The 22,940-nt window shown below is 35.1% G+C and overlaps 1 protein-coding gene across 9 annotated transcripts in view; it reads right to left on the reverse strand.

The window, feature by feature from the left end:
* Positions 1-22,940, reverse strand: part of TRIO (trio Rho guanine nucleotide exchange factor) — a 539,234-nt gene that overhangs the window by 53,058 nt on the left and 463,236 nt on the right. The gene's annotated exons all lie outside the window — the stretch shown is intronic.

Below are 22,940 nucleotides of genomic sequence, written 5' to 3' on the forward strand. Positions count from 1 at the left end.
AATTAAACATAAATAATAATTTGTAAATTATACATACAAATATATGTTTAGATGATAATAAGAATTCTTACCTTGGAGGATTGCTGAGGTTCAAATGACAAAATAAATATAAAGCATTTAGCACAGTGACTGCACAAAAGAGGTGCTTAATAAATGCCTGTTCAATGCCCTTTTCTTAGGCTCTGTTGGCTTATTTTGAGGAACCCTGGGTTACCTCCATGGCATAAAGAGGTTTTTAGAACAGGATCTTAAGGGAGGCCATCCCAATTTTCTACATTAAATGCCTTGATTTAAGTAATCAAAAAGCTAGTTGTACTAATGATGAATGTTTACAGAGTTTATAAAACATTAACAATAGTAATCACATACTCAATGAGGTTTGAAATCAATGGCAAATATGCTATTTCAATGTGCCATTAATTAAATTCACATGATCCTTTGTCATTGGGAGGAGAGTATGTCAAAGAACTTTGTAGAACTTCTAGGGAAGAGATAAAGTTGACTCCATGTGACCCCCATGCAACATGGGCACCAAAACCATTTTCCTGAGCCGAAATCTACAGCCCGAGAGAGGGATAGGGAGTTTATTTGGATCAAAGAGTGAATTGTAGGTCTGCTTCTTTAGAAGGACCCATAATTATCATCCCTAATTCCAAAAGCATTTATATCATTCTTCAGTCAGTTTGGAAGTCTGTGCAATGCAGAATGAAGGACAAGAGAAATCCTCCTGGCAGTCTTGAGTCCAGCCTTGTTGGGGAAGGGTGCTCTAACTTAAAGAACTTGTACCCATTCCTGCTCAGCTGTGTAGACTTTTGTTCACTGCACTTCAGGAGGAGTGTTCATGAGAATTTCCTCTTTATCTGGCAGGTCAGGAATAGTAAACAGATTCATGGTCTTAAATATTCCATCACATTACTAGAAATGGTACCATGGGTCAAGGCCAGTGGCTAATTGGAGCTGTAGGTTGAATGTATGTGATGCTGGAACACTGCAATGCTAAAGGAAATAGAATTTGTTGTTTTGGTTCCCACGTGGCACTACATATGGAGTTTTATTGGGTATTTATGGTTAAGAAAGATGCTAAGTTGGGGTAAGAGATTATGAGTTAAAATTATTCCCTAAATTTTCTTTCTTTAAGAAAAATTCATTGTTAGATGAAAAAGAAAAACATGGGGGAATTGGGGAGAGTACAGAACTTGGAATGAAAACAGTTCTGCATAAGAAGCAAACATTTCTTTTATCAGTTCTCAGTCCAACATGCCACAGTTTGGCCCTTGATCACCCCTAAAACAGTGCTATTCCCTGTTATTCAGTCATTCAGTCACATCCAACTCTTTGTGACCCTGTGGACCACAATATTGTTCTTGGTGTTTCCTTGGCAAAGATAATGACATGATTTGCTATTTCCTTCTTCAGTAGATTAAGGCAAATAACAATTAAGTGACTTGCCTAGGGTTACACAGCTAGTGAGTTTCTGAACTCAGGTCTCTCTGACTTTAGGCCCAACACTCTATCCATTGAGCTATCTAGCTGACTCCTAGGCAATTTAATTCACCAAGCTGATACAAGATATTGCATAGGAGCCTAGCATTCATATGACAAAGATGTTTACAAGCTAGAAAACAAGATGCCAATTAAAATATTTTCAGATTTGGATCAATTAAAATAGTTCCATTTAAGATGGAAACATTTTTTCACTTAAAATGAAAGAGAAAACTCAGGATTAAATATGTGACAAGGGTATAACTCCCTTCCAACTTTTTTTTAAACCATGTTGAGTTTGGTTCTTCTAAAATGGCACTCCTTTGAAGGTAACAGGAATTAGGAAGTGGGGTTTAAAGGTCGGGCACACAACCTGGGTTTTATTCTTGATTATTCTGAGAGTCCTGTAAGCTCATCTGTATTATAAGATACTGTTTTTTAAGATGCTAAGTCCATTAAGAATGCTCACACAAGACTCAGCCACTAGTTAAGAGATCACAATTATAGATATTAACTCAATTTTCATGCTTTCTACTTTAAATGTACCGATTGGTACTTTAAAATATGGTTCTGCAGCCTGACTTCCTCTGGGTATGTTTTTAAGGTGTATCAAAAGATCAACTATCAGTATTGCACTGCCTTTGAGAAACAGAAAGAGGAAAGGCACAATTTAGACTCACTTCAAAAATTGGTGGAATTTCCTGATGAGCAGGATGCTTGAGTTTGAGTCACTATTCAATCACCTCCCCTAAATCACCATTCTGATTAATAATCTGAGGTTATATCCCATATGAATAGCAAAATATACCTCAAAATGTCACCCTCATTTCTAAAAAAGAAATTACCCAGGTGTGCAAATGAGTAATTTTATTCCAAACTGCCGATCTATTTGAAGTCTCAAGAGCTTCAATTAAAATTCACACTCTTTTAAATTAAAATGGTCCATCACGCTAGGATTTTGCTATAAAAAGAAAGAAAAAGAGGAAAAGAATGGGAAAAAAGGACAAGCATCAGGGATCCCTGCCCTTCGGCCCTGAAGGATAAGGTTTCAGAGAAAGTACACAAAAAACTCTGAAACCATTGGAGGAAGAGAGATTTCTTTCTATTCCCAGTCCCTATTCCCCAGTCTGAGACATCTGTGATTAATAACAAAGACTTAAAATTTTTTTTTAATAATAAATTGACCGTATCCTGCTAGTTGATAGCTAGGAAGAATTTTAAGCTTCACTTTAACCCTATCAAAAGAGTTTTCAAATTTAAGATATTTTAAAGAAAGCTATAAAGTACCAAATGAAAAAAAATTTACTTTAATAACATTAACACTATTTTAATTTTCATGAACAATTACATGGATATAATCCAGTGCTGAAACTTGAGACTAATTTAGCTGCCCTTTTCTATTTGCCTTTGCAACAATGAAGTATATGCTTCAGTCCATGGGAAAGGTCAGCAGAAAAGACAAGGGAAAAAAGGCTATCAATGGTTTGACTGAAAGATAAATAGCATTTTGCTGACTGGTAGCCTCAAGGAATAGTCACAATCAAGGTTCACACTAGGGAACGGCTTTTGAGAGTGTTGTATCTTCCTTATAAATAAGTATGCTATGACAGATTGTTCATATGTCAGCCAAATTCATACATATGGAAGTAATACAAATAGCAATGTCATGTATACATTAAAAACTGTAAGATTTTCCAATCATATCTGTTTCAAGTTCCAGTTCGAATCTAGACATTCTTTCTTGAGATGTCCCTGTACCCTAGGTTCTAGCTAGTCAAATTTAAAGAAAAATATTCTCATTGAAATGTTTTGCTCATTTCTCTTTACTTCAAATAGGATCAGCAGGATACTGAGACCAGTTCAATTCAAATCAATTCAATTGAGTTAAGGAACATTTAAATGTTTACCATGTATAAGACAGATTTGTCAGGCAAAAGGCTAAAGGAAAATCCTATTTGTTAAGTACTAAAAGGAATGCTCATTTGCAGCAATGGCTCTTTGCTGAAGGACTTCAACTCTTTTAATTTCAGAAAAAATATACTTTTCTGAAAACAAAAATAAAACAGTTTTTTGTTATGTAGCTAGGATCTGATTAATGTGAATAATGAATCCAGTTAAGTGGTCACATTATTAGAATTCTCACTGAATTGGGCTAGAACCAATGATCTACTTTTCATAATTATAGCTAGTGTGAGTCTGAATCTATGAGACTTTTTATGGGGATTTAATATTCACATGGACCTAAGTACTAGGCTACTGTATAGGTATTAGGGTTCAGAACCAGATAGCTAAATAACTTACATTTGACTCTTTGCAATTTCTACTTGTCACTTAATGGTTCTGACTTTTGAGACAAAGTTATAAAAAATAAGTTTAATACTTCTATTGTGACAGTCCTTCAAATACTTGGAAGATAGTTATCAGACTCCTTAGGAAATTGTAACGTAGTTGCTCAAAATGAAAAAAAAAGGTACTCTATTTAGAGTCTGATGAGTCCAGGGTACAAAGGATCACTAGTTACTTACTCTTCAACACTAAAGCTCTAATAATAGAGCATAGAGAGATTATTTTATTGGCTAACATATCACATTGTTGATTCATATTGAAAAATTTAAAGATAAACTATTGAAAAAATCGTGTACCTTCTATCTTATGCATGTAAAGTTGATTGTATTTCAAAACAATCACTTAAATTTCATCTCAGCTCAATGATCTAGTCCATCAAGTTCTTTTTCAATCTGTTCACTAGTTATTCTCCCCAGATTTTTGGCACTTTGAAATAAGAAAATTTCTCTATCCAAATCACTTGACAAAAAATAGAATAAACTCTCATGTATCTCAAGAACTTGTAAATAAAGTGGGTGCCCTTTGATTGGGTAAATAGCTGAACAAACTGCAGTATATGAATGTAATAGAATACAATGGTAGTGTAAGAGAGATAATCTGAAAAATAAAAAAATCATGGGGAAGATGTGTATGAAATGATACAGAGTAAAATAAGCAGAACCAAAAGATTGACATAGGTGATAGTTAGAAAAATATAGCACTAAAAGATATTTGAATTGTGATTTAATTATAATGAACATTTTGGGTACTGGAGGAATAGATGATGAAACAGACTTCCCTCCTCCCAAGAAAGGAACTACAGGTATGGAATGAGCTGTAACCATCACACTTTTTGGATTATTTTTCTTAGCTGTTTTTCTTCATTACAGAAGAGGATTCAAAGTGGCATGATATATTTCAGAAAATGATTGTAGTAAATGGTATCAATAAAACTTTAAAAATAAATATAACATGCAACCTAATTACGTGTGTGTATGTTTGTGTGTGTATAGGTAAACTTGTATGAATAGCATTCCTCTGAGCTGCTTCTTATTTACTACACATCTATTAAGAATCCAAGTTGGATAGTAAGTTCTCAATATATTTACCAGTCTCCTCAGACAACTCTTCCTTCCTTCTCATAGGAAGTTTTTCTTTGGGTCTTTAAAATTTTGTTCTCAAGAGTTTTCCTTTGTTCTTGTATAGGCTAAAAAATTCCCTTATAGAATTACAGTGCCTGGTTTTAATTCTTTTTTTTTTTCCCCCTGGGAATCATCTAAAATGCTTGTTAACTTCTTAATACCCAATGCTGCCCTTAATAATACACAGTTTTGCTTATCTTATTTCTTTTCGAAAAAGATCATACTCTAATCATGAGTTCCATCCTAATGATTCTCAGTGATATCTGTGAGGTTAGTGTTAAACTTTCCTTCTTCCATTAGGTTGTTAGTTCAGCTTCCTTGCTATTCATACTCTGTATATTTGAGTAAAAACATCTGGGACCATAGAGTTTATTGTTGACTTCTTTTTTTTAGGTCTATGATTCCTGTTGTAAAAGGGAATTCTTTGTTCTCCTTGTCCATTCTGAGTTTACACTTGTGAAAGGGAATCCTTTATTCCTTTTGTCTATCCTGAGTTAACACTAACTTAAGTACCCCTACTTAGTTGAATCAACACAAGCTTGAACTAGGTGGAAGAGCTCTCAAACCACTTAGTGAATTCACACCCTTAGATGAGAACTTAACCTTCAGAAGGTGAGAAGTCAATCCCACAAAGATTCCGCAGAGAATCTCCATTTTAAGGAGGACTAGGGCCAACCATGAATTCATTCTACTTCATTGCTACACTCTTGAATCATCTCTGTAGGATTTTCTCTCTCACATCTATTTATAGCCAGTCATCTACATTTTTTGTTCACCTTTAAGTTTTGTCGTCTCCCATTAGGATTTACTTTAGAATGTACATCCTTGAAGGAAGGGATTGACTTTCTACTTGCATTTGTATTCACAGTGGTTGACACATCATAAAAGCTTAATAAATCCTTGTTGACCTGGCTTTTAGACATACCAGCACTATAAACCTGAAGAGTAATATTTTCCTTTTTAGCATTACATTAATATAAAAGCTTTAGATCACAGTTATCAAATATGCCATTGGGTTGACATGGTCCACAATACTTCAGATTTCTTCTGAATCAGATTAAAATGTACTTCCTGAGTTGAATGTGTTGAATATGTGGCTTGCAGGGATCTCTAGGTATGGTTTAATGGCACCATTTGTATGTGAATTTCACATCACTGCTTTTGATTGTTTTTCAAATACTTAGGTATGACTAGTTTGACACAGGGGTGTGGGCTCCACCTTATAGCTTAAAAGGCTGAATGAGGTTTGGCCTTGCAAAACTTCCCTTAATACCAACCCCTGCTCTCTGTTCCTGTGATCAGACTTTAGACTAAATCTTTTGGTTTAAAACGTGGTCTCATGGTCTCCAGAGCATTGCTAATAAAATGCACTCTTATCCATGTGGGATAGCCTGTTAGCACCAGTTAGTTACCTGCTTGACTGTTACATAACATAGGGCAGGTCCCTGGGAGAAGAGGAACCTGGGTGCTTGGCAGAGAGACAAAAGGAGCTGAAAAGCATGATGGGAGAGTGTAAAAAACAGAATTCCCTACTCTTCATGTGCATTAATATGCAATATGGATTCTTTAAGGTGCTGCTATCTGGGTGATTCTGACAGCAAGACAGTCATGATCTTTGGTTTTCAAATGTGAAGTAAATGTGACAAGGAAAAAGAGAAGTGGCCCCTTTTATCCTCTGGCCTCCAGGAGAGACATATCAGTGTAGATCAGTTTACTCAGTAATTAAGAACATATGGTCACTGGAGCTTGTGAAAGCACATTGGAATGGTCAAGCCTGCAGTGCTCAATCAGAGTTCTCTTAACCACGTGAATTCACAAAGGACTCTGCCTTTCGACAATCCATCTCTGGTTGACACATGAATGTACAGTATACAAGTCATCCTACTCATCTCCCCAGTGATTCCGGTAAGTAAGAGCACAATACCTGTCTTTTGGGGAGGCCTCAAATAGGAAACAGAAGTTTTCCAGGCTTAGGTGGGTCTTATTAACAAAAGAATTCCACTGCCATAACATATTTAACCATTTAATACTTTGAATAATAGGCCCAAGATTTGTAATGTGTATTTTTAATAAAATCATTCTTCTCCTGTAGCATTATGGATTTTTCTTTAAAGCTGCTTTATCCCTAGCATAATTTCTAAGGACAGAAAATGCTGGCAAAGTCTTCCTTGCAAAATACGACTGTATTAACAAAACAAAAGCATTTTTTGGCAGTACTTTTCCTGGACTTCTTTTTGATTGCATCACAAGATGGAAAAATGAGTAGTTGGGAACTTCTCTTTTAGTCTAGATTTCTTTCCTTTCTACACTCACCCCTTTTTCTTTCATGCACGGAAAGAAACAAAAACAAGAAAACTTATTCTGTGCATGGTTGTTCTCATAGATGAAGAGAATGTGTTGTTTTGGATTTCCAGAAACCATATAATAGAACTCCAGAAAAAAGAACTCAAAATTCTGAGTGATATCTGAGTATGATTTGATAGTAAAAAATTGGAGTCTTCTTCTAGATCACTTTTCCTGCTTTTAAAATAAGAATCATTATCTTACTAGAATTTTGTATAGAATTATATTTTGTGAAAATGAAAATTTGAAGGACTATTAAATAAGTCATAAGAGGTGGTAATTTTTTAATGGCAAGTGTGGTGATGGTGAGGGAAGAGAAGTGAAGATATAGGAAGAAGTAGGAAATCAAATCATATGGTGTTTCAATTTTAAAGGACTTAAGGTTTCATCTTTTTTCCACTAATGAATCTTTTTATAATATTTGAGGCATGGTCATATGGCCAGTGAAATCAAACTAAACTAGAAATCTGTAGGCAGCATAATGACTTAGAAAACCAAAAATTAACATTATTTATGTTGCATGGCATTTTTATTTATTTTTCTAAACATTTCCCAATTACATTTTAATTTGGTTCAGGTCCCCTGGGGAGTTTCGAGGACTTTAGTTTGCTCCATCTACTCTAGGCTCTGCTAATATACTTCTAGTGACAGGTCAGCTAACTTTGTAGCTTTCTTCATATCTATCTCCATCTAACTACTATAGTGTCCAAAATCTCTCTGCCTGAGAATCTTCAATCTATGAAGAACATCTGCTTATAAAGATGGTTATACATTTTTTTTGGATGCAAATGAAAAATAAATGGAATTATTCATTATAAATTATAATATAGCATTTTTTACATGACTTTGGTCTTCATGTTTCCTTGAGATGAAATTATAATCTTTGCTCTACAGTTTTCATGGGAGGAAAATCTTTTACTTGTTATTAGAATTAAACTGGAGAATGAGGGAAGAGAATGTAAGAGCTGAGTGGTAATCATAAATCATTCTTTAACTTAAGAAAACACATAAGAACAAACATTAGATCTCAAGATTAAATGATCAATTTTGAATGATGGATCAAAGATTTTAGCAATGGGAGGGAAGTTGGATAACCTAATTAAATTCCTCATTTTATAGATGAGACAACTGGGGCCCAAATAGAGGTGATTTGTTTTATTAGAGTAAAAAAGTAAAAACACATAACTTTCTAAAGAAAATCTTTAAATTTTTTTTAGACTATCTTAAGGGGGGGAAGTTTATTTTCCTTCTGCAACATATAAATAATTTATACATAACATATACATAGATGTAGAAATTGTACAGGTCTGTATATTTATGTGTATATAGTTAAATTATTTAAAAGTTTTGAATTTATTAGTATAGTAAGTTGATTTTGAGTTTTAATGTAGTTAGTTTTGGTTTTCTGCATTAATGATAGACTAAGGTCTTAGCATAATAAAAAGTTTCATTTGAATTGTTCAAATAGGATTTATAAAATGAAATTTGCATGAGTTTTGCATTGTTATTATTTTAGACTTTAGTTTTTTGTAAAACAAGTTAGTGTGTAACTATGTTTTATTGTTTCAAGTTTTTCAAAAGTTTGCATTTTGAATTTCTGTAATTGTATGTTTTGCACTTGAATTTCTGCAAATATGTTTTCATTGATTATTTGTTTTCATTGAAATATTTTCTTTTCTTTCATTTATATCCCTAGTACAAATTAGCATAGATAAAGTGTAGCAATAAGAATAGGATAAGATAAGCGAGGTATAGCTTTAGAATTACATAGAATAGCGAGCATATGGAATTTTTCATATCTCCATATGCTCAAAGGGGAGAACCTGTAAGGATGATATTAGAAAATAGGTATTGTTTTATTAGTTTAGGGATAAAAAGTAGAGTGCTGGCTTGAGAAAGAACTGGAGTTTGAAGCAGAGCTGAGAGAAAATGTTGATTTCAGATGTTGACAGTTATAACCTTTTTTTCTGTGTCAATTACTCTCTCTGGCAGTTTGGAGTTGGTCTCTGGCAGTTGGCAGAGACACACACTGAGACTCTCAGGGTTGGAGGAAGTAACATCTCTGCTTCTCTCTCTGTCTGAGGGAAAGACCTGAAGGAACTTAGTGTTTTCCTTTCCCAACTTGGGAAACACTAGTGACTATCTATTGAGGTTTATATAGATTGATTAAACTCTGAGAAGACCAAAGAAAAACCTGGCCTTTGGTTTTTGGTTTTTGATTCTTGTTGAGACTCAACCATCTAGCCTTTGCTATTTTATAATTTAAAGGCGAAGTTAAGAATTATAAGGATCATAGCGGTAGTTTTTATTTAGTAGTATTTTATTTAGATAGTATAAATTTGGATTAGTCAGATCAGGGAGGAGGAGTATTGCCTGTGAAACACATGAGAAGTGGTTTCCTGTGGAACCAGGGAGTTTTTTTTGGGTGGATTTAGAATCCCTTAGAATTAGAAATCCTTCTTTCTCCTTATAGATTTCAATAAATATTTTATTTTTATAATGAGTCTCTTTAGCATCCTTGCGCCTGGCCCTGAAGGGAAGTTCACGTTGGAGCTTCACTTAATCACTGATGATACTTTTGATTACTTTTATCAAAAGTATCCGAACAGTTTTGAACCTATATTGAACAGTTTTTCCATCTAAATTTTTTTTTTATGACTTGCCAACTTATTTTTACACTGTCAAACTGATCTTAAAGCATAGATCACCCATGTATTCAATAAACTCGGGCATCAAATATAAAAGCCTCTGGCTTTTAAAGACCTTCATAACATGGCTTTTTCTTACTTTTGTGGTCTTTATATGCCTTCCCAAACACAATGTCCAGTCCAGGATCCAGTGACAATGGTCTCCTTGCTCCTCACATGCAATACTCTATATCTCTCTACTCTATGCACAAGGCTGTCCTCCATACCTAGAACCCTCTTATTCTCTAATTTTACCCTCCTGGTTTCTCTAGATTTCTTCCAAGTACCAGATAAAGTCCCTTCTACAAGAAGCCATATTGCTAGTACTTTCCTTCTTTCAAGGATATCAGTTTATTCTTTGTGTATCTTATTTGTACCTATTTGTTTAAATGAGCTATTTCCTGTTAGACTGTGTGCTCCTTGAAAGAAGAAGCAGCCTTTTATCTTTGTATCCCCAGTTCTTAGCACAGTGTATAGAACAAGGCTGGCATTTAATAAATTGACTTTTACTTCCTACAAGATCTTAGAACCATATAATCTCCAAGCTGGAACCACTGATTCTACTCAGCAAGAATCTCTTGTATGATATCATCATGTAAAGGCTACCAAAAGTCATTGCCTGAAGACTTCTAGTGATGCAAGAGTCACTACCTTCAGGTCATCCATTCTACTTTTGGGAAGCTCTAATGGTTAGGTACTATTTTTTTACATCAAGCTTAAATATACCTCTTTGTGACTTTTTCCCATTGTTCTTAGTCCTGCCCTCTGGGTCCAGGTCCAATTAACCTTAGAAACGACTCTCCAATATTTGGGCAGTTATCATGCATGTACATCCCAAGTCTATTTATCTTCAAGATCAAAAGAAACAAAAAACAACAAACAACAAACCATCTCCAGTGCCTTCAACTGATATACATATAGAATAATCTTGAGGTACTCCTCATAACCATCAAGGGGTTTCCATATAGTTTATTGATGCCTCTCCTAAAATCTGGCAGTCATAACTGAATATAATACTCTAGATATGGTCTACCTAGAGCAGAATATAATGGAATAATGAACTTATTGACTTCTTTGCCCTGAACACTATAGCTTTGCAATGCAGCCTAGGACTGACTACATTAACTTTCTTTGTTATCACATAATATTATTGACCCTTATTGAACTTGTCTACTAAAAACTCCACATCTTACTCAGGACTGCTATCTAGTCATACCAACTCTCTCTTGTACTTGTTAAAACTAACCTAAAGGTAAAAATTCACATTAATTTTTATTAAATTTCTAGTAGTATACCAGAGCAGATAAAAACCTAGGTTGAGGCCAGAAATGCCTGGGCTCATCCTCATCATTTTAACAATAGTAGCTACTATTTACATAGTGCCTTAAGATTTGTAAAGTGCTTTACATATGTTATCTCATTTGATTCTCACAACAACCAGGTGAAGCAAGTGCTATTATTATCCCCATTTTACTGATGAAGAAAATGACAGAGACAGAGGATAAGTGATTTGCCCAGAGTCATATGCAAGGTGGAATTTGAACTTAGCTCTCCTTGTCTCCAAATATAGTGCCCAATCAACCCAACTGCCTAAAAATGTCACAGTCTGATTTCTGACCTGGGTAAGTCACTTAGCCTTTTAAGAGCTCTAGATAGCTCTCTTGATTTGTGTTACAAAGAAGATGTTATCAGTGGGAATTTTCTAAATTAATAAAAACACTGGTCTAGACCCTATCCCCATATTCCATTTTATTAGGTTCTTCCCATCAATATCAGATTTGGATCTGGACTCCTCCAATTTGTTCACTCTGCTTCTCTGCTCTGTGTCAACTTTAATTTTGATATCCCAGCTAGGTTTATCAGTATTTATTTTTCCAGGTGATTGGTAAAAACTTTCCTCTTTCATTTGAATCCATAGGATCCCACCTATACTATCAATTCTTAAAAACCTGTTCAAAGTGAAGTGAGCAGAAACACAAAAAGAAAATATACAATGATTTCAACATCATAAATGGAAAGAAAACACCAACAAAACATTGGAAACGATATGCAGGGCAATCCTAAGTTTGGCTCCAGAAAAGTGATGGCAATTGAATGGAATGAATGTGATAGGAGGCAGGAAAATGAACCAGAAAACCATTGCACTATCATCAAAGTGAGAGGGGATGAGCACATATACTAGAATGGCTTCTGTGTGAGAAGGGGAGGTAGTTGAGATGTTGTGAAGGACAAGAGACAATGCACACCCTGTGGTGTAAGTGAAAGCAAGGAGATGAGGTTAGTGTCTGGGCTGTACACGTGGGTGAGTGGAAGAATGGAGGTGCTCTCAATAACAATAGGAAGGTTGAGAAGAGGACAGGTTTGGCAGAGGGGAGAAGATAATGAATTCTATTTTGGACATGTTAAGTGATGCAGGCCAGTAATTCAGGAGAGATACTAGGGCTAGATGTATATATCTGGGAATGATTGGTATAGAAATGATAAATGAACCTATGGAAGCCAATGAGGTTACAAAGCAGTATAATTTAGGGGAAGAAGAGAAGGGAGACCGGGAGAGAGCCTAGATAATACTGATACGATCTAGATGAAGATTATACAATATAGAGTAAGAAATAATGGTCAGAGAAGTAGGAGAGGATCCAGGAGGGAAATTCTTTTGTTAGAAAGTATGGCTTTCTAAGTTGGAAAAGGAAGAAATTTCATTAGGAAGCATGAGTGATTTAAAAACATTACTAGTGGCTTTGGGCAGAGAAAGAATCATGACAAGTCCACATAATTGAGGCCCTTTATCACTTCTAAATTGTACATCATGCCTCACTTCTAATCTCTTTTCTAAAACCCTCATTTATTTTCTCTTTATGCCAGGTCCTTTGATGACAATTCTACAACTATTTTTCCTTTTTTTGATTGCCCATTTGCTTCTTCTATCTGGCACCTCACATTCTGAATATATTAGTACTTCTCCCTTCTTTACCTATCTTGTTTCCCTTAAAAAGTGCATACTTCTAAAAGAAAGCTATCTAAAGGTAACCTGGCTTGAAAAATTAATCAACAGTCAAAAAGCAAAAGTTGAGAAAACCTTCAAAACAAATTTAAGGACAAAGAAAACAAATGCAAATAAGCAATTGGTGTATGACTTGTCCACAGACAAACAGCTGAGAAGTGTCTGAGGTCAGATTTGAACATAAAACTTCCCATCTCTAGGCCTGACTATTGAGCCACCTAGATTCCCCCTCAAAAATTCTCGAGACAAGTTATGTATCACAATAGTGGAATTTATTTCATTCTGCTGGTAGTGGCATTGTACTGATATAGTCATTATTTTAGGGAATAAGGAATTATTTTATGGGGAAAAAGGTATTTAAGTGGTAGTGTAAGTTTCCTTGTATTCCTCCATGATATTCAATCAACAATCAACAAATAACTATTAAGCACCTACTGCACAGGTTTTGGTACACAGTAAGCACTTCAATGCTTGCGGACTGATTATATGCTAGGCACTCTGTTAGGTGATGGTGTAGCAAGGGAAGGTAGAAGTTGCAAGAATGATTGGCAGGTCTTAAGACTTAGAATCTTTTATGAGCTGATTGGGTCAGAGTTCCAAAGGGGTAGTTTTCCAACTGACTTAGTCTGGAGCTGAAAGTGAAGGAGAAAGGTGTATAGCTGAGACTCCCTGAACCTATTAAGCAACTGGCCTTTGAGGATCAACTGGCTGAGGGTGAGAGGGAAATCTCCAGTCTTCTGGTGGACAGATAGACTGGGAGAAGACCTCTACCTTGCTGGGACCATCTGAGGATACCACAACTGGGATTCCTGATACCTGACCAACCACTGACTCTGTGTGTGAGAATTCTGGGTTTGCTGTGGGATTTATTCTTAATAGTCTTTAGTTAAGATAGTTAGACAGCATTAGCTTAGATAATCAAATATAGTGGGTAAAAAGTCAGAGGCTAACCTTTTCCTTATTCCTTTCCCAACATCTTCCCCTTCTCTGTTAATAAACTCAAGTTATTTAAATGTGATTTTCCCTTGTGTATAAACCCTTTCCCCTTTCCTACAATCCCCATAACACTGGGGATACTAGTATAAAGAACAAAACAAGCCCCTCTTACTTTGAGCTTCTATTCTAACAATACCATGAACTTTCAAGCTGAATGTTAAGATAAAGCTCTTGAGCATGATATAAAGAAGCATATCCTATTAAACAGAAAGTACTAGAACATCTCTGAAAATTCCATCCAGAGAAATCATTATACTTTTAAAACAAGATCTTTCATTAAGAGAAGCCTATTTATTTTGATTTATTTTATGGAACTCTTGATTACATGTTATATTTTTTGAAGCTGATTGTCTAAAAAGAAAAATTCAATTAAATGACTTTACAAATGACAAATATAACTTCTTGTCATTCTGTTTTTTAGTAAATTTATAGTGTTAAAAGGGGGGAGTACATCCCTTCTCACCCCTTGTAACACAAATATTTGAAATGGAACATTTTACTACACATAGTAAATTAAAGGTTAGCTCCTCCCCCCAAGTACACAGCTGATTTATTTCAGGTGATGATAGATTTCTTTTCCCAGTTATTTCTTTGATTAAGACCAGGTCTGGAATGTCAGAGCAAAATTATTACTTTTATCTACATTCTAGTAAACCCATGAATTGAATCAGAATATAGCCTAAACATTGTATAAACTCTATAACTAGTAAATATCCTAACAGACCTATATAACAACACTTGTTAATTCATTAGATGATACTTACCAAAAGAACAGGCCTTGGAATGCTCTAAAATATATTGCTAAGCAGCAGCATTCTTCACCTTGTCGAAAGCTTAGGTTAAGCAAAGTATCATATTCTCAAGGGATGCACTATTAGTCTAGAAGTTTGTATGGTTAGAGGGAAAGAGGAAACAACTAGATGGCTTTTGACCAAACCACAACTAATATCAAGATCTAGCACACTAAACCCTGGGGACCGTGGCTTTCCAGTAAAACATTCTATGGGAATTCTTTTTCAATGTATATATTACCTAACTGGTTTCTTATTCTCACCTACCTCCTGTGCTCTGCCTCACCTCCAAAACTCTTTATATACTAAAAAACAATCCAACTAATTTAAAATAGGTTTTTTAAGTAATCCTGGAGTCCCAAAATAGAAGAAAAGAAAGGCATGTATGCATTGCCTTTACTCTAATCTATTAAGCTATCACCTTCATGGTTTCTGCTTAATTCTTTGGCATTCTGCCCCACTTCCTAAAAAAATGCTTGGTGATATTTGTTTGAAAAAGTCAAAGTGAATTAAAATTAATTGTGCTTTAAAAATTCCCTGAGAATTCCACACAAGCTCTTGCAACAGTTAGGAGTGAATATATTCTTCAAGTCAGAGCTCATATTGAGTTGAACTTGCCATCTGTAACATGATCTTTTTTCCTTTAGCTGTATTAAAACTAATTCAAGAACAAGTTGACTTTCTTAAAGAAAAATTCTCTGCAATTCTTTCACTTTATTTTTTGCATGCTCCACTTTTCCTTCATTACTTTTACTGAAATTACCAATAAGTGGTAATAGGAAGAACATGAAAAGAAAGGAGGGTCTGGAGTTATTCCAAGCAAGAAAAATATATATAAAAGTCGCACAAAGAAAAGGGACTGAAAAGTACAGTTCTGTTATGAATCCTAATTAATGGTACAAATCTTGTTCTTTGCTTTAATTAGTACACTGTGCAATAATAATTCAATAACCCAGATCTTGAACAAGATAGTAACATGAAATAATAAAACCAATTGTTCTTTTTAAGACAAGAGAATAAATTACTTAGTCAAAAGAAACCTGAAGTCATTCTGTTTTGTAGAGGAAAGGTGTAGAGATGAGGAAGAGATCCATGAAGTTTAAGACAGCAATCGATGATCTCATTTTGTTTGTAAAAGACAAGTTATCAAAATCATTTATGTAATTTCCATCTCTAGATCCCTCTTTTTAATAACTAATAGTCACTAAGGCATGGAAGAAGTTAGCTGAGGTTTAATATTCTTTGTTTCTCTATTCAATAACTACCTCCAAAGAAAGAAGAAATGCTCAGAGAATTTTTATATATGTTTCTGGATCCATTTTAACACAATAGGAAAAGATAAAACTAAAAAGGGGAAGTAAACAATAAAGGTTTTCACAAACTAGACTATTAGAACAATGTATAAGGATGTCTCTGGGTTTATTTTCCCACTGTAAGCTTATTCTCTTTTAGCCTCTCCTCCCACCCTCAATTTAAAAAGTATGTAAACAATGTATCATTTAAAAATGATGCATTCAGTGCAGGCTTGAGTTACCCAAGCTTCTCCTTATATGCTTTTTTTAGAGGTCAGAACTGTACAAATTTAATTAGAAGCATCTGGATTGCTGTATTTTTCTCCCTATTTGGAAACAGGAAAAGGAAATCAGTCAAGTCTAGATGGACAAATTCCATGGCCCATTACAGCACTCTACAGGCATCCTAACTTGTGCTTATGATCCTGCTTCTCCATACTGGAGGGCATTCTTCAGCATGAGGGGCAGTTAGTGGCACTGCCCTTGAACCTGGGCAGAAGTGATACATTTAGAAATGTGCTACACAACAAAGAATGTTAAAAATAAAAATGTGAGTTATTATTGAAGTTAGGATGGAGGTAGTTGAGCTTGTTTAACTGATTTAACTGTTTAACTGGCTTGTTTAACTGATTTACATGGTACATTATATGGAGTATTTAATCACTATCACTGACGCCGAGTTTAGGAAACATGTCTAGTATAGATCTGTGTTTTATACATTAATTATGCAATGTTCTCACCTGGATATCTTTAATAAGTCTTCATAAACATGCTAGTATTACCTACTTTGCAAAATAACCCCCCAAAACACAGGAAACTCAATCCAAAGTATTCATCGAATTAATAAGTCTGTTCCTTTAATTTACTCCCCCTCTACCCCCACCGCCCCAAAAAAGCTGCTTTGGTGAAAATTTATGCCCGGAGCATATAACAGGGTTATAGCTAGGAGAGATCTTAGATATTATATTCAGTTCAACTCCTTCATTTTATAAATTAGGAAACTATAACCCCTGAAAGTTAAATGACTTGCCCAAGGTCACACAAGGAACATGTGGAAAAGGTAGAGATTCAAACCCAGATCCTTTGATGCCAATTACAGTGCTCTTTCCATATCATAGATTGAGATAAGGGGGGGAAACCATACAGCTACCATAAGCATGTTTGACTTGAGAGAGTGTTGCAGAATTTTTTTCTTTTTTTTAAAAAAACATTCTCTCCTGTTTTAGTTAGGAGAGTCTGTACAGCACTGGCAAAACAACTTCCATCTGTGCTGTAAAAGACCATGCTTATTTCAGAATGAGAATAAATTCAACAGTTCCACCACCTTATCAATGTTACTGGTTTCCCCACTGGGCCCCAGAAAGAGCTAATTTACAATCCTTTTGGACCTTATCTTCTCTTGGGTTCTATTTCCCTGCATTTGCTTAGCCATAAAAATTTCTTGGCTCATGGCTATATAAATTATTTGGTCTTGGAAACATCTGCAAATAAAATGGGCAAGCAAACAAGAGGTTAATTTAATCCATATAGATTATCCTGAGCGCAGCTAATTCACATGTGGACAATGAGAATTTCCCACTGAATATGTACAGTAACTACTCTATAAAGCACCAGAACAGCTTTTTCCCAGGGTACAATAAAACCATGTGACCCTCTGGCTCCTTATGGGCATAAGAAAAGACTTTGGTGGAGGGGAGGATTCTTTAATGATTTGTTGGGTATTTTAAAGGTTACTATGGGATTTCTTTCTTGGATTTCATTCATAATTATTTTTCCATTTCAAAACTGAAGCATGGGTTTTTTCCCATGATTCAGTGGTAACTACAACCAATGAGTACAACCATTTCTTCCTCTGACTGTATATGGCTACTAGAAATATGGTTAAGATGACAAAACAATTTAGTTAGAGAAAATAGCCATTCTTTTCCTCTAGAAAAATCAAACTAGAATGTGGTTTTATATTATTATTCATCTTCCCCTGAGGAAGTGGTTTTTAAGAGAGGACTGCTTTCCTATTTGATATCTGCAGAAATTCTGATTGGAGCACAGTTCAGTTTTTGCATGATAATACATATATACTCCAGATCGAATTACTTACCATCTCTGAGAAGGAGGGAAGGGAGGGAGACATTTAGCATCTTATAATTTCAGAAAAAATATGTAGAAAATTGTTACTGCATGTAATTAGGAAAATAAAATCTTTGAATTAAAAAAAAAGAATTTCTAAGACCATAAACTATAGCTATGATATAAAACTTCTCCTGAGGGTGAGGTTAGGGAAGAAGGTCATACTGAAATTTATTAAGCCTTGGGACAGGTCACCATTTAAAGGTTAAGTATTCAGGTAAGACTATGATATAAAAAAATGAAAACACAAGCAAAAGGCCTCCTCAATTCCTTTTCTTCATGCCTTGCTTCAGCTAAAGCTATGAAATTCAGAAAATAAAAATTTTGTTTCAATAGCTAGAAGCCCTATTTGTCATTACCTGTTGCTTATAAAAAGACAATACAACAGAAATAAGGCTTTTTTAGTTTCTGTTCTCTAAGTTTATCATGGATATCCTAGAATCACAGAATTTGAAAGTTGGAAGAGAATGCATGATAACACTACCTAAGCTAACCTGGCCCAGAAAGGATGGGTACTATAATATGGCAAGCATGTTTAATATCTATTTATCCAACACACCTCAATCATTAATGAAACCATTTGAGCCATATCAAATAGGCAGTATCCTTCAGTTCCCAAAGAAGGAGAAAGTCTGAAGAATAAAAATGGAATCTCTCATTGTAACTGAAATGTGGTTATGATATAGCCATGCTAAGAGCAGGAAATGATGGTTCACATTTGCAAATCTCAGAGCTTGATACTCTTCATAGGAAAAAGCAATCTTAAACCCAACCAGAACCTCCTGGCTGCCTCTGACAAAGTAAGTAAATGGTGCATATAAGCCTAGGTCATTTTTGAGGAAAAACTAATGGTAATGAATGTCAATGTGTTGCTTTATACACAATTCTCTAGACTCTACCTAATTTGAGAAAGCCATGGAATAAGATGGTTTATTTTGAACAATTTATTCTGTAAATGACAATCCCTTTAGGCTTAGAAAATCCAAGATAATTTGATTTTCCTATCAGGGAAAACAACATGCAAATATATTCTCTGTTTAGAGACAACAGAGAGAAAACATAAATATGGAAAATAACATTTCTTTATAAGAATTATCTCCCCAGGCAGTGCTTTTATTTATGAAAAACTCAAAATCAAAGCTGAACTTGTTTTCAAAACTGTTGTTTCTAAATTAAATTAAGTACATATGATTGTTTAAGGGTTACAACATTATATAAATCAGTGATATATGCTCTAAATAAAGAAAAGAATAGACTGGTAGCAGCTTATATGGTATGAGGCATTTCTAGAAAGCTCCCCAAAGTGAGAAATATTTGGTAGTTAATGGAAGCAAAGTAAGATAAGCCAAACCCAAGTAGCATTCAGTGTTGAGGAAGAAGATAAGGAGGGGGAAAATAGTGGTGGGTAAGTGAGTGAGTATTTGGTCACATAAATTAACAATCTGAATACTTGCTTTCATGGGTGTTGGCTGCAATGGTACTGCTGGTTTGCCTTTCTTTGAACAGAATGCTTGTGTGAGGAATCACTGAAATAAAACAGTGAAACCCCAAAACTTTCTAGTAAAGATTTTCCCTATAAATTTTGACGGGCTTGGAATTAATAGAAAAATTTGATATCATTAGTCCTAGTACTACTAAACAACATTTTTGCAGCCAACACCTTCTTGTAGGCCCTATATTCTAAGGGGATATTGTCTTTTTATCTTTAGTAGTTTGGGTTAAGATAAGTAATTTATAATGTATCATCTGCTTTTTATATGCTCAGTGCATGCATGGGTGCTTCTTTTCTGATTTTTATAGCAGTTCTTTTTTTCTCTCTTTGACCATTTTTGCTTCTATCACAATTCCCGTCTCCTTATTTCAGGTTATATACATCCCTATAAATTTGGCAGTGCACAGAAAAGCTTAGGAGATTGGCATGTGTTGCCATACTTTGCCCATTTTCAGTGTGTTCATGCTGATGGCAGGCCAGGCATTTAAGTGAAGGGGGTCATTTGAATTGAATCACGCACTACCTGAATCCACGAGGTAACCATTCCAGCTGCTGCACAGGCTGTAGCATTTGAGAGACATTATTTTAAAGGTTGAGTTGTCTTGACAGATGTCAAAAGCTTCTGATGAAAGACTATCCTATTTTGGGAGCTGCAGTGATCACAATATAATCAGTATAACAGGATAAAAAGTCTCTTTTGGGAACATATATAAGTATGCACACCCCCTTGCTTGGTTCTGCATATTCTTGCCTTTCCCTGAAGAGGTCCTTCCTTCCTGAGTGTCAGTCAACTAAGAGAATCTGGTTTTGTTCACTCACTTAGCTAACATTTTTTTCTCTACCTTTTAAATGCTGACCAAAAATGAAGTCAAAGTATTAGAGAGAGGAATGTGTATAATTTACTGTTATGTTTTAAAAGAATAATTTTTTTAAGATAAAGGAGCTGAATTATCTAAATTCAGCTTAGATCATTCTTTTTCTCCCTTAATTTTTGGCTCAATATGAAAACAAAAATGTAGCACCGTGCAAAAGAAGTGATGAGTGGGCAATCTACAGCTCAGCCTGTTTTAGCTTGCCTTTTATTCTTAAGGTTTAAATTAAAAAATACACCCCCAATATAATCAATTTCAAATGTTCCATGGTCAGACAATCAAACACATAATATCTATTAAATACCCTATTATGTGTAAGTCCCTGTTAGGAACTCTTCCTAGTCAACTAGCTTTAAAGAATCCCCAAAGATAAAAACATTTCTCTCTTCAATCCCACTAATTTATTTAAAGCAGTCAGCTAACATACATGGCTGTTACTTTTTTTTTTCCTCTTAAGCACAAAAGCATTATTGTTACCCCCATAGAATTTTTTTCAAAGCCCCCAAAGAAAAATATCATAGCATAATCTTAACTTGTATTTTTTACCTAAGTCGAGGATCCAGTATTTACAGCTTCCAGGCTGCCCGTTGCTGCAGAAGGTTGAATTTACAGAGGGAAGTGAGTCCAGAGAATCTATTGGCTTAATTCCGTTGGGCATGGTAAACAGCTAGGTTGTTTTGAGACTAGAAGTCCAAAACACCTACAGTACATGAGGCAGAGTTCTAACCCTGCTGCAAATATTCAGAGAAAAAGAAGTTCCAAAAACAAAAGAAAGAAATCGATCTACAAATGAGAGAGACTGACAATCCAAGACACCAACTGAGAGACAGACAGAGGCAAGAACAGATGAGAGAGAAGGCAGCTAGTTCTCAAATTCCCAAGCCCATCTGCCCTATCTCCGAAGCAGCTTCTCAGCCGGAGGAGATGCTCTTCTGACTCACTTCTGAACACTGCTTCCCACAGTGCTGTATCACATCTGGGAATATCCAGACACACTGGATTACATTTTACCGTAGTGACTCTAATTGGAGCTCCAGAAAATTCTTGGGACCTACTGTAAACCAGATGCTTCTATTTCCCTCCTCTAGTAGACACTGTACTTGGTGAAATAGAAAATGACAGGCACACATATAACTACTTGCTCTGGACTGGTTGAGTTTAGGTTCTGCTCAAGTTTGGATAGAAATAGTATCTCTAAAGAGGCATAATAAACCTGTACCCTCCTAATTTTTCTTAATGAATTAAAAAAACAAAACAAAAACTGTTTAGTATTTCAACTAGTTCTACTGCTATGCAAAAATACCACTCCTTAATTATGAAAACAATACACTTTCTTACAGGAGAGGTGCACAAGAAAAATGGATAATTCATTTGATTTTTTTTCCCTAGTTTGTCTGTTTTCTTAGGAAATTTCTGGAAAGTGGATTGTAAAATCTCATTTTCTGTTTTGTCACTGGGTGTGTATTTTCTTAAGCTTCTAGCATGTTTCCTTTCTTAGGCAAGAAGTTCCATGTGTTCTTTCCCATGCCTTGTTTTTTCAATAGTTTCTTAGGATAATAAGAAACTGTTTCAAGTTGAACTACTGTGGAGTGCAACTTGTATAAATATATACATACATACACATATATATATATATATTCACTGTCAAAATCAGTCAAGCCATCAACAAGCATTTATTATAGCCAATTAGAGATACAAAGACTGAAACATTGCCTGCTTTTGAAGAGATTACATTGTGATTGTGGGAAACAATATGTAAATATATAAATATTCACAAAATATACACAGGATAATTTTTGAGTCATTAGTAGCAAAGAGAGGTAGAGAAAAAATTTCCTATGGGAGGTAGTGTTTGAGCTGAGCTAAGAGGGAAAGTAGCAAGTCCAAAAGGGAGGGGCAGTTCAAGCATCTGTGTGAAGGCACAGAAAAAGGAGCCAATGTATGAAGAATAGCAAGAAGACCAATCTGATTCTACTGAAGAATGCATGAAGGAAAGGTAGGCTGGAGTAAGGCTGTGAAGATTTTTTGATGTCAGAGGAACTAAGGAGGAACTGGAACTTATTGAGGAGAGCGACATGTTCAAATCTTCATCCATCCATCCATTCATCCATCCATCCATCCATCCATCCATTCATTCATTCATTCATTCATTCATTCATTCATTCATTCATTCATTCATTCATTCTGGCAGTTCTGTGGGGTAACTGATGAGAGGAGGGAGTTAAAGGTAGGAAACTAACAAGGAGGAAAGAAGTGATGAGGACCAGAACTAGGGTTATGATTATTGAGTGGAAACTCTGAAACTGACTGGATAATTGAGGTGAGGGGAAGTGTAGAGCTGAAGATGACCCTGAGATGGCACACACATCTGGATACCTAGAAGAGTG

Source organism: Monodelphis domestica, chromosome 3 (genome assembly GCF_027887165.1).
Source record: "Monodelphis domestica isolate mMonDom1 chromosome 3, mMonDom1.pri, whole genome shotgun sequence".
In the NCBI taxonomy this organism is placed as follows: Eukaryota; Metazoa; Chordata; class Mammalia; order Didelphimorphia; family Didelphidae; genus Monodelphis; species Monodelphis domestica.